Consider the following 14,063-nt stretch of genomic DNA (forward strand, 5'->3'; position numbering starts at 1 on the left):
CCTCGCCTGGGGCTATAAATAAGGCCTCCCTTGCCTGCCAGGGCTTTAATAAATTGACATGGTAAATTTCCCGTTCATTACGGCGATCGGGCTGCCGAATTTCATAATTAACTTTCCCTATAGCCGGAATCACCTCATATGGCCCCTGCCATTTAGCATATAGCTTGGATTCTGACGTGGGAAGAAGCAGCATTACCTTGTCTCCTGGCCAAAAGGTCCGAATTCGTACATTTTTGTTGTAATGCTGCTGTTGCCGGTGCTGAGCCAATTTTAGATTGTCCTGGGCCAAACGGCCGACCAAATCACATTATTATACCGGGAGTATTTTATTAAATGTATTTCTGTGACTAATGTATGCATGTTTGCAACAAAAAAAAAAAAAAAATACATTACGATGCAGAAGAAAGGATAGGTTTGCATTCAAGGACTTTATACAGTTACATTTTATCTGTATGTGAGGGTGATTAATAACCTATAAAAGAAAGTGCACATAATACCATCAAAGATGAAAAGGATAAATGTACAACTGTTGAACAAAACTTGAGACTAAAACATAAAATAAGATTTTCTAAATACCATATGTGTATATATATATATATATATTCATTACAGAATGGTATATATATATATATATATATATGTATATATATATATATATATATATATATATATATATACCATTCTGTAATGAATATATACACCGTATTTAGAAAATAAGAAAATATAAAGAGATGTCAAAACATAGGTTGCAAGCCAGAAGACAAACTAAGAGCAAGTAAATGGACAATGAAGATTATAGGAAATTGTTTATCCGTAGTGAAGCGGAGAAGTTTGGGCTGTATATACTTTTTGAAAACAACACAATTAAAACTCTGCATGCCCCATTAAAACTTGGATCCAGCACTTTGCATTTCAGATTGAATATTATTACCAAGAAGCCAGTGAACCCTCCTGCCTGACTGCAACGTGTGTCATCAGCGAGAAGACTTACAAGCAAAACCAAATGACGTGTAGTCGTAGAAGTTTACAACACATATTTCGAGACGTAAACAGAAGAGTGAAAAACTGGTTAACATACGCTTGAAAAATACAACTACTGTTAGTATTATTGTAGGTATCAGTCCGGGGCCCTGGTTGCAGTTAATAGTAACCACCCTGCATACTGAAGTATTTTTTTAAAACCCCAAAAGTAATGACTAAAGCTAAGGTTTACAATTTTAGAAAAACAAACTATGAAGGTATGAAACAGAGACTAACAGAAGTAGATTGAAGTAAAATAGAGAAAACATCCTCAGAAAAAAGATGGCTTTTTTAAAAAAATGTAGTACTAGAGGCGCAAAACAATTACATCCCAAAAGTAGACAAATCTAAATCTAAAACAAATTGGCCAAAATGGTTTAATAGATCAATTAAAAAAAATATTCAGCGAAAAAAGGCACTTTACAGAGCGTTTAAAAGGGACCAAAAACAAAGTACACAGAAAGGGTACTTGGAACTGCAAACACAAGTCAAAAAGGAAGATAGAAAGGAGGAGGATAAATGTCTAGGAGACACAAATGGCAAAATCATAGAAAAAAAATAAATAGCAAATATACAAAATGATAACTTTTCACATGTTTTTACAAAGGAGGACACGGAAAACATGCCCCACATGTCTACCTGTTCCTATCCAGTTTTAAATAACTTTAGCATAACAGAGGCAGAAGTGTTAAAGGGACTAGGAGCTCTTAAAATAAACAAATCCCCTGGGCCAGATGCGATCCTCTCAATAGTACTCAAAGAAATGAAAGAAGTTATTTACAAACCGCTAACCAAGATCATGCAACAGTCTCTTGACACGGGTTGTACTGACAGACTGGAAAATAGCAACCGTAATACCGATCCACAAAAAGGGAGACAAAACCGAACCAGGTAACTACAGACCAATAAGCCTGACTTCTATTATATGTAAACTTATGGAAACTATAATAAGATCTAAAATGGAAAAGTACCTATATGGTAACAATATCCTGGGAGACAGTCAGCATGGTTTTAGGAAAGGGAGATCGTGTCTAATTAACCTGCTTGACTTTTTTGAGGATGCAACATTGTCAATGGATAATTGCAAAGCATATGACATGGTTTATTTAGATTTCCAGAAAGCTTTTGAAAAGTCCCACATAAAAGATTAATTCTCAAACTGAACACAGTAGGGATTCAATGAAATGCATGCACATGGATTAGGGAGTGGTTAACATGTAGAAAACTGAAAGTACTGATTAGAGGAGAAACCTCAAAATGGAGCGAGGCAACCAGTGGTGTACCACAGGGATCATTATTGAGTTCTCTGCTACTCCTAATCTACATTAATGATTTAGATTCTGGTATAGTAAGCAAACTTGTTACATTTGCAGACGACACAAAAATAGGAGGAGTGGCAAACACTGTTGCAGCAGCAAAGGTCATTCAAAATGATCTAGACAGCATTCAGAATTGGGCAGACACATGGCAAATGAAATTTAATAGAGAAAAGTGTAATATATTGCATGCAGGCAATAAAAATGTGCATTATAAATATAATATGGGAGATACTGAAATTGAAGAAGGGAACTATGAAAAAGACTTAGGAGTTTATGTTGACTCAGAAACGTCTTCATCTAGACAATGTGGGGAAGCTATAAAAAAGGCCAACAAGATGCTCGGATATATTGTGAGAAGTGTTGAATTTAAATCAAGGTAAGTATTGTTAAAACTTTACAATGCATTAGTAAGACCTCACCTAGAATATTGTGTTCAGTTCTGGTCACCTTGTTACAGAAACGATATTGCTGCTCTAGAAAGAGTGCAAAGAAGAGCAACCAGAATTATCCCGGGTTTAAAAGGCATGTCGTATGCAGACAGGCTAAATGAATTGAATCTATTCAGTCTTGAACAAAGAAGACTACGTGGTGATTTGATTCAAACATTCAAAATCCTAAAAGGTATAGACAATGTCGACCCAGGGGACTTTTTTGACCTGAAAAAAGAAACAAGGACCAGGGGTCACAAATGGAGATTAGATAAAGGGGCATTCAGAACAGAAAATAGGAGTCACTTTTTTACACAGAGAATTGTGAGGGTCTGGAACCAACTCCCCAGTAATGTTGTTGACGCTGACACCCTGGGATCCTTCAAGAAGCTGCTTGATGAGATTCTGGGATCAATAAGCTACTAACAACCAAACGAGCAAGATGGGCTGAATGTCCTCCTCTCGTTTGTAAACTTTCTTAAGTTCATTGTTGCTGCTTGCTGATGCCAAATCTCATTTATAAGTAGTCTGCTCATGCATGTTGCACTGAAATCAGAGATAGAGGAAAATAATGTATTGAAACTTCTATTTTATTTGTATTTAAAATATAAGATATAGATATTGAGATGTTTGGAACAGATCCCTCTCGCCACTCACGGTACACTCTGTTTTACAGAGATTTTTGTATATATGAATGTTATATTTTACTGTAGCTGTATTATCGTTTTTTACTGTAGCTGTTTGCGTTTCATTGACGGCTCTATGGGCTGGCTGGTCACTGTTTAGTTACTTCTATTTTCTATGATCACTCACGGATCCGATGTGTTAGTCACTGTGAATGTATTTATATAGTTTGTATAACAATACTGCAACAGTTCTTTGCAAACCACTTGTGTTTCGCCAAATGTTTAATAATATATCTGTACTGAATGTGGCATTTCCATTTATCCACGTGATTTCTTAGAAAACGAAGTTCTTAATCTGGTGTAGCCTGAGTAAATTTACACGCCCACTTACCAGGGTTATCTTCCTCTGCCGCACTCCTCGCTTGTGTAACAGTATAAAGCTGACAGTTTTGCTTCACATTTTACTCGGCTCTGCACACCTGGACTGCGCTGACATCCTCCTAGTTCCAGCTCCTGCTTCCAAAGTACAGGTAAGAAATCTGTTGGGTTTAAACAACCTAAACTTTGTAATGTTCTATAATAATGATTTGTAATGTGTATAGTGCTGCAGACGGGCAGTTCCCTTTGATTTGTAGCTAATTAAAAGATGTGATTGTGGGTCTGTGTGTTCAGAAAGGAAGAGGAAAGTGGACTTAATTTCTTTGTTTAACAAACAAACAAAACAAAAACATAACAAACTGAATGCATAACAAGTCTCGGTGAATTTAAGCTCCAGGTTTGGTTTGCTGTATTCTGCTACTGCTCTCAATTCTTACTATTTTCTTTATCTGTATTTGATTTTACTCCCGTATTCACGGTTTTTGTAATTGCTCTTATTTGAAATCGTTCTTATCCATTTATTGCACTGACTACTTGCTCTTAATGGAATTTACTCTTATAAGCACATTTTTAAAATATACGGTTAACGATAGTCGAAATCGCTCTCAAACGCAATTATTTACTGTATGTGTTCTTATTTGAATTGGTTCCTTTTAATACTAACTTTATTGTATTTAGATCTGCTCTTATGTGTAATGTGATATTTTGTAACAATTGTAAGTCATCCTGGATAAGGACGTCTGCTGAGAAATAAATAAATAAATTATTAATAATAATAATACTCAATGAACAGGCTACATTATGTTCAATTCCATTATAAGGCACATATAACTACACAATGTTCCTGCATTTCGTGTTGCTTTTCAAATTGATAGAATATAAATATATAAGTTATTAAAAAGTGCAGTCTAGAACAGTTCAATGAACATCAATCTACACCAGATCAATCTGCACCAGGGATCTTCAACCCTGCTCCTGGAGAGCCTCTATCCTGCAGGTTTTCTGGGTGTCTTTACATCATCAATGGCTAAAGATCTGGAACACTTGTTAATCTGACTAATTAAGCCAATAATTGGTGCAATGAAGTAACTTTGAGCTCAGTTGAAACGAAAACCAGAAGACCCAGTAGCTCTCCAGGACCAGAGTTGGAGACCCTTGATCTACACCATTCAATGTCAGGGTTTAAATAAACTCAGAAAAACATCTGGTTTCAAGAAATGCTAATTACCACAGGCACTGAAAAGAAGTTCAACTGATCCTTTAACCTGGACTCAGGATTTTGATACAGATTTGGACACAGGGTCAGCTTTTAACCTTTTAACGTTTAGCATCCAGATCTGGACTGAATATAACAGCTATAACAAATGTCAATGTAAAAAAAAAAACAAGTTAGAAAAACGCAACAGCCGTTTAAATGGGTGATATCAAACACAAAAGCCCAAGTTAGGAGAAGCAATTAGGCCAATCTAATAAGAGCTTTTGAATGATATTTAGCTCTTAAATGGCTAGTTGCTCAGGCCTCAATTAGCACTAATCTTGAACTACCTAATTTTAACTCCGATAAGGTAGTCCAAGATTAGTCCTGATCAGGGCAAAAAGAGTTGGATATTTCAAGTTATGTCTAACATTGCATGAATTAACTATATATATATATATATATATATATATATATATATATATATATATATATATATATATATATATATTACACAGTATTATTTTTACTTATTTTGATTGTAATGTTTAATAAACATGAAGTTGTGTAAAGTGGAGTCTTTTAGTTTGCATCTTTCAGGTTGATGAACTTTACCTGCAATACTATTTCTCACTTTATTATGTGTAATACTTTTCTATAATATTTAAATGTATTTGAAATTGAAACTGTTTGAAGCATTTCCATGATTTTAAATACAAATGAAAATACATGTATTTCAGAATATACAAATACCAAGTCAAATGCAAGTAGTGCACATTATAAAGAAAAAACGATTTCAAAGAATCCAAGGAAACAGAAATATTGTTGAAACACAGAAAGTACAGTAGTGTGTAGCCTTCATGCATTTGGGTAAAATGTTGTGTATGTGAAATAATAGAACGGAAAATGGATAGAAAAAACAACATTAAACTATAGCAAATAAACTAACAAATATGGCACAGATTTATTATTATTATTATTATTTATTTCTTAGCAGACGCCCTTATCCAGGGCGACTTACAATCGTAAGCAAAAACATTTCAAGCGTTACAATACAAGTAATACAATAAGAGCAAGAAATACAATAACTTTTGTTCAAGCAAAGTACAAGTTTGACAAACCACAATTCAATAATACAGCAGGTAATAGTGATAGTTACATCAGGATATGATTAAATAGTGATAGTTACATCAGGATGTGATTAAATACAAAGTACTACAGGTTAAAAACTTGGCAGATTACAGTATTCTGAAGTACAGGATTAAATGCAGTAAAATAGGGGGCTGATAAGAGCAAAATAAAGCACATTTACATGAAGGGTGATAGTGTCCCAGGATACAAACAGAGGAGTTCTACAGGTGCTCTTTGAAGAGGTGGGTCTTAAGGAGGCGCCAGCATGTGGTCAGTGATTTAACCATAAGGTTTAAGAATTCTGTAGAATTCCAAATGCCTAAACACCAGTGTTCTGCCTAATGACGTATCAACACTGCTGTTTAGGAATAGAACACTTTTATTTTACTATATACACGTACCTTTATATTAAACGTGTCACAAATTATTTTGTTTTACAGATTAAATGTATGAAAAGAAGACGGATGTATCCATAAATACAATCAAATTTAATGTCTCTCCCTGCTTATTAGAATTATAATTGAATTGAAATGTCCGAATATAATGTTTGCTGTTTGTAAATAGGCTGAGGGAAACTTTGTTTATTTTATTTTAAAATGCTTTCCTGCTAAACATGTTGAAATAGTTTATATCACTAAGGAAGATTCATTGATATATTAACAGTATTTGCATGATGTTGGTTTTATAAAGTATTGGAACTAAATAAAATACGTGAAAGTATATTAATGCCTAAAGTCGCACGTCTCAGTTTGTAGAGTTGTACACTCGATAAACTGAAAGAAAAGCTGTCTGGAGTCTTCTAATTACACAAGCAGCGTAATGCATTTACAATACATAGTTAATGGCGTATTAATAATGCAGATTTGTAAAAAATGCAAAATGAGCAAAATGCCTTGCTGGTAAAATTGTCTTGTTTTATAGCAGCATAACTTAGCAATAGCACAATAAAATGAAACACAGTAAATAGTGAGGAATATATTTATTAACTTATATTTATTAACTTAGCGTACGGCATGTTGCTGGTCGAATGCAGAAAATCCCTGAAGTTTTTCACCGAATCTCCAGTGCCAATACAATTCATACATTTACTTCATCAATCCAACGAAGAAATGTGTAATATCCAGCATGCAGTGAAGAAGTCATAGAAGCGTTCACTTCCTTGCAAACTTGTTGGAAGGAAGTGGAAGCATCTACTTCCTTGCAAGTTCTGCTAGGAGAAAATAGTAGTGAGTAGCTGGAATCCTTTTTTGAACCAAGAATCTTTTTTAAGGCGAGCGAAGCAAGGTGGGAATTATTTAGGATGAGCGCAGTGAGCTGGGAATTTTTTAAGCAAGCAAAGCTGCTGGCATCAATAAATTAAAAGTAAATGAGCTCATTTTTACTGTTTAATCTACTATTTGTTATTGTAAACAACTAAATTCCAAAGAAAAGTTTAAAGTACCTGGTATTGCCAGGCAGTCTCCCATCCAAGTACTAACCAGGCTTGAAAATTATTATTATTATTTCATTGCTTAGCAGACACCCTATCCAAGCCAACTTACAATTGTGACGTTCATTTTTACATACAATTATCCATTTATACACCTGGGATTTTTTACTGGACCAGTCTAGGTAAAGCAGCAATGTGACTCCCACCTGTGATTGAACTCATGACCCTCCAGTCAGGAGCTAACCACAATTTTATAACTTTTCTTTATTTTTTATTTATTTTTTAACATAACATACTTTTTTATATACTGTATATATATGTGTTTTATTATTTTATTTTAGCAGAACCATATTTTTAACATCATTTTTCTCTATTCTTTATAGTGGAACATAGTGAGGCCTTTCTACTTTGCAGGGAACGAGGTGATAAAGTAACAGTATTTGTACAAGTAGAACAATTGCAAAGGTCTAGAATTGTTGGTAGCCCCTGTGACGGTTTAGCCGTCTGTAGATAATGAATAAACCCATTTATTTAATTGCCTGCTTTGATTTTTAATGTCTCGTTTAATGTACCATAACCTGGAACGGGATAGTTTTTAGCAGGTTTCGCACACTGTCTGTGTCTGGATATTGCTCTGCGCACTTTATTTTTGATTTGTTTACAATATCACCACACTTGAATAACCGGAGGTATGAATTGTTTTTAAAAGAAAGCCTTGCTGTCTATATGCTGCTGTTTTTATGGAACATTTCTGAAGTAAAGATTTTGAACTGAATTACTGCTTGTGACTGAATTACTACTGCTCTGCACACAATACTGCCATAGGAAGTGACTTGAACCCTGATTCTCTAAAGTTTTGTAATAGTCTGCGGGACAACGCCGCTCGGCACCGCGACAGCCCCTAACTGTAACAGTTATATGTGATATAAAAATAGTAACACGTATATACAGTATAGCTGCAACAGTTTCACAACATTTATTTTTTGCACAACCTTTTGGTTCTTACAATGTTAAATGTCTTTAAATGTATTTAACATATTCATATATGTACATATATTTGATACAAAATTGATGCAATGTAATTACAGTGCAAAGTATGTAGTTTACAACGTGTAACGAAAAATGAGCAAACAAAGCAAAACACTTTAGATTTTAATATTATGCAGGATGACTTCAAATACAGAAACCTTGATGCATTTCCCATTTTCTTCAAAAAAAAAATAAATGTGTTTTTACATTGTGTGTCATATGCATAAATAAATAAACAAAATAAACAGAATAAACAAACAAACAAACAGTTTCGTTTTCATGTCTGTTTAATTAGGGAACCTCCTGTCTGGTCTAGTGCTGTGCTGTGTGTGTGTGTGTGTGTGTGTGTGTGTCTGAATACGAGAGGGAAATGAAACAATGTATTCTTGCTCTAAATGAGTTGCTGCTATATTAAACTATGTAACAGTGTAATGCCTGAGAAAGCACGACTGAACCCTTGAAACAATGTATCGAATTGAAGTATTTGACTGAAACGCTGTAACTAACAGACAGCACTAGTTTGTGCAATATGAAAATTGAAACGAAATTGTGTTTTAAATAAATTTGATTATTTTTGGTATTTTTATTGTGTGTTTGTGTTGTACTTCATCAAGACCTTATCCTCTGGCCCAAATAAAAGAACCTGGTGCTAACACCTAAAATCTTTAACTTAATCTGAAGGTAGTGCCTTCAGTGGCGTAGACAGCTACCATAAATTATATTTTAAACCCAGTTTAGCCCTCGCTACAGTTTGACCTTTATTGCTAATAAGTAGTGGGATGTTTATTCACCAACGAGATATTTACTGCTGATGTCTAATTGAATAGATGGCTTTCAAATGTGTAGCCATTCACGAAACCTGTGATTTTTAGTCAATTTGCATGGCTTTTTAGTACTAGAACCCCTGGGGGTTTTTTGGAAGTTTTAGTGTTTCTTATTAATCCTTCGAGAATTCAACGTTTATTTCTAGTTGTTTAGTCTGCTGTTTAAAAAGGTTCTTTGTATACTATTTGGAACCCCTGAAATACAGTTTCTTAGAATAACTTTTTCAAAGGTGTAAGATTTTTAAACCTCACAAATATGTTTTTGAATATTCCCGGAAGGTAATAGTAACAATCAGACACTGAATGCAAGTGTAGCCCATCAATCAACAAAACCTTTATTATTTAACTTCCAGTACAGTACCAAACAATATTAAGCCATAGCAGCCAAAGCGAATACCCATTTTCAATGGGAAGTTGGGCGTGGTCTGGAGTCTCTGTGTCAAGCAGTTTTGTCTGTAATTATTCATTATTATTAATTAGTCATTTTAGCAGACGCTTCTATCCAAAGCGACTTACAGAGACTAGGGGTGAACTAAGCATCACAGTGATTTACAATAGGACCTGGGTTTTACGTCTCAAGGACGGAGCACAAGGAGATTAAGTGATTTGCTTTGGGTCACACAGAGTGTGAGTTGGGATTTGAACCGGGAACCACCTGGTATGAAGCCTTTGTCTTTCGGGCCACCTTACCCAAGCTTCATCGAATACATAGCTAATTCACCTTTTTAACTCTCAACTCTCGCTCTTTTCTTTTGTCATTATTAGCCGAGTCCATGACAATTCATCCAATAATTACACTGTAGCAATTAAAGGTCGGTTAACATTTTGGACAGTTTTTGAAAGTACACTATGTTGCTCACTGTATTATGTGTGAGCTATATCTTTTTTTTTTTTGTCCCCTGTGCAGCTTCTGGGCAGCTTTATTCATCAAGCTCTTTATTGCACGGAATGCGCAGTTAAAGGTTGGTTTGGTGTTTTATTTCAGCAGTGTTATGTTGTTCCCATTTAGTTGTATTATGTGTATCATTTTCATACTCCGTGCAGCTTCGGAACCCCGTGTTCCGGGAGCTTTTTGGTGATAAAAAGAGGGTTCAGGGCCGGAACAGGTTAATGACAGCGCGTTATTAATCAGTTCTGATTGCTAAAATATTCTCCATGTATCTGTAACTTTCTACGCTGTTTTTAAAGCAATTGAATTAATTTAAGTGCTGTTCCATTTCTTCCAATTATCCTTATACCTCGGAACTAATCCAACTATTTGTTACATAACCATGTAGTGGTGACGTCAGACCCGGAAGAAACACACAGTACTGCGAGGTGAAATGTGAATTGCGTTGTTGCACAATTTAATAAATGAACACAATAAAAGGTTTAAACAAAAACAGCACATGGCACTTGAGGTCAAAATAAAATAGACAAACTAAATGAACAGACACTAACAAACAGGGCAGGAACACTAGCCACAAAACCTGCTAAAATTACTAATTAATTATTCACTTGAATCTCAGCATGTGAACTAATTTGTGCAACCCTGTGCTCACATACTATTACATACTTTAAATGCATGTGAAGTGAAGTGCAATCCCCGTGCCTAAATACAACTATATATTTTAAATCACTCGTGCTACACAGACCCATTTATATCCCGTGCAGCAATATCTATACACCAACATTAACACTCCACACGCAACACCGAACACATAAATACGCACAGGGGTGGGCACTACCCAACTGTGGGACCTTGCAGAGACAGGTGTATTTAATCTGAAATCATGTGAACCACTTTTATTGCACACAGATGGACTCCATTTAACTTCTTGCGTGAATTCTGAAGGCAATTGGTTGCGCCTGAGCTTATTTAGGAGTGTCATAGCAAAGGGGGTGATTACTTATCGAATGAAGATTTTTCAGGTTTTTATTTTTAATTAATTTGTCCCCCCCCCCCCCTCCAATTTAAATGCATCAAGATTTCAGGTTGTTACACAACAAACTCTGAAAGCGTCCAAGGGGGGTGAATACTTACTATAGGCACTGTATATATTCATTAAGTTAGAATAGAAAGTCAGTCAACACTTGACTGCCATACTGGGTGTGATCCTTTTTCCATGGGGAAGAAGTATGTAATCTGGCATATGTATTTTAAATAAAAGATCACGATTCAGTATGATGAACTCCGCTTTGTCTTTTCTTTTGTACTACACTCATATCAATAAGAACTTTAAAATACCTACAGTTGCTCATCCCTGCTATAGACCTACTGTGCTAGACAGCAAATAAGAATGAAACTGGTTTGGTAGCAAACTTCTCACACAAATACTTGTTGGAGTTTTTTGAGTATAAATGAAGAGCTCTGAATGATTGCAAACACCACGAAACTAGGAGGGAATATATACAAATGAAATGAGGCTGAAATGTGAAGCTCTGTGCTCTTTAATAATGGACTGATTGAAATTGTGTTCCAGAGTAGAAATCCAGCTGCCAGGAACAAGTGATCTACAAAATACAGACTTGGACGAGACTCAAGTGAGACGTGATCTTGTCAGGTAAACCCGTCTCTGATGAACTTATATACAGTACAGTATATACTTCTGTCTAGAGAAATGTTTGGCAATCTAACACCTTTGACATCTGTTCTCCCTCCAGTGCACATCTTGTAGGGTGGCCCGCAGTTGCAGTTTTGCTTGCTTTCAGAATCGGAGGCGCACTTGCTGGTGCAGCGCTGCAGCACTCGGAGGCACAATCGGAGGTGGATTTGGATTGATTGGCGCAGACATGACCATCACTGGCACACTTGGAGGCACAGTCGGAGGCATAGTTGGATACATACTGACACACACAGTGACGCATTCTACCATTGTCGGAGGCGCAGTCGGAGGTGCAGTCGGAGGCATAATGACACTCATATTCACAGCTGTTGCTGCTAGCGTGGTCTGGGGCTTTATCGGATTCATAATCGGAGGGGCAGTCGGATGCGCACTCAAAGGCATTCTGACTCTCACAGTTGCAGGTGCTTCTGGGGTCGGAGGTGCAATCTGTTTCATATTCGTAGGTGCAGTCGTATGCATACTGACACTCGCAGTCATAGATGCAAAAGTTGATGCGATCAGAGGTGCAATCGGTCACGAATTCGGCTGCACAGTTGGAGGCAGAGTTGGAAGCTTAGTCGGAGGCATAGTCGGAGGCATAGTCGGAAACTTAGTCGGAGGCCCAGTCGGAAGCAAAGTCGGAAACGCTGTCGGAGGCGCAGTCGGAAACACAGTCAGTGGGAAAGACAGAAGGGAAGTCGAAGATGCAGTCAACGAACTGAAAATCACAGTCACAGTTGCATGTGCTTCTGTGGTCGGAGGTGCAATCGGTTTCATATTTGAAAGCGAAGTCAGAGGCATACTGGCACTCACAGATGCAGGTGCTGCTGCCATTGGAGGCATAATCGCCTACAGCTATGGAGGTGCAGAAGGAGATGTACTCGGGGGTGTAGTCGGAGGTGCAGTTGGAAACATACTGAAACTCAAGCAATGTACTTTCATATAAAAATGAAGTGTTAGAGGTTTTTTGAAGGAGGGATAAAGAGAGAGTATCCTTGTACCGCCAGTAGGTGGCTCTCTTGCTCCATGAAATAGGTCAGTCCACTCTTGTTTTGGATAGGACATTTAATTAAATACTTAGTAATCTGGGAATTTCTAAGAAAATATATAATGAACGATTTACCGCTTGTATATCTTATCTTCAGAAAGCATGACGCTTGATAAAAAGCACCATTCCGGCTAAAAGTAGACGTTAATCACACCTACAAATTTATGTTTCCAAAAACAAGATAAGAAAGAGATTCTTTGCAACATATAAATTAACATTAAAACTTAGCAGCCAAGGTCTTAAGAAAAAACCTGTTTTGGCTGGATTTTGGATGAACAAAGAACAGGGTCTTGCATAGTTCATTCATTATAAAAAATATAAGAGTTGAATGCATTTATACTGGCCTGTATTTGGATTTAAATCTTAGAGGGATTCACCAAAGAAATAAAGAAATATTATAAATTCTAGGAGCAACTATTAAACTAAAGTAAATTAATTAAAAGTGTATCTTATAATATCACATAATTTACACTGTTTATAGTTTATAATGGTCAGAGAATAGAAATTAGACACAAAGGTATTGCAAATTAATATAATAAATGATTAACCCCTTTTTTAGACAACACGATATTTGAAACTAAAAATAATTATTTGATTTCATAAGATTAATAATATGTTTTAAGTATTTGCTATAATAAGAAAACATATTATTTAAACTGACAAGTGTTATTGCTTGTTCATGACTTTACTGTAGTGATAAGAAGATTAAAAGCTGGAGCAGTATTTGATTTGATTAATTGCAGAAGTGGTACAGTTTCTTTCTCCTTCTATTGAACAAAAAGACCTCTAGTCATTATGATATCCATTGAATTATAGAATATAAAAGGTGTTGTGTTATGTTTTTGTGTTAAGTTTGTAATGATATACTATAATATACCTTGTTATTAATCCACTATACTATTGTCTAATGATGGTAGATGGAGTCATTATAATGTGGTTCTTTGAAACTGCTGCATTGAAAAAGGGGCCTCTCTCCTTATCAAGATGTACGGGCTGTAGAGAAAGGAGGGGTAATATTACATTCCACTCTAGCAAAGCTGCAAGTCTTATA

The 14,063-nt window shown here is 35.8% G+C and overlaps 1 long non-coding RNA gene across 1 annotated transcript; it reads left to right on the forward strand.

Moving 5' to 3' along the window:
• Window positions 1–3,857: 3,857 nt before the first annotated feature.
• Window positions 3,858–12,578, forward strand: LOC117965255 (uncharacterized). The gene is made up of 3 exons (XR_009309666.1): window positions 3,858–3,923; window positions 11,842–11,922; window positions 12,023–12,578. It is a non-coding gene; the product is annotated as an uncharacterized LOC117965255 (long non-coding RNA).
• Window positions 12,579–14,063: the final 1,485 nt, after the last annotated feature.

Source organism: Acipenser ruthenus, chromosome 32 (genome assembly GCF_902713425.1).
Source record: "Acipenser ruthenus chromosome 32, fAciRut3.2 maternal haplotype, whole genome shotgun sequence".
In the NCBI taxonomy this organism is placed as follows: Eukaryota; Metazoa; Chordata; class Actinopteri; order Acipenseriformes; family Acipenseridae; genus Acipenser; species Acipenser ruthenus.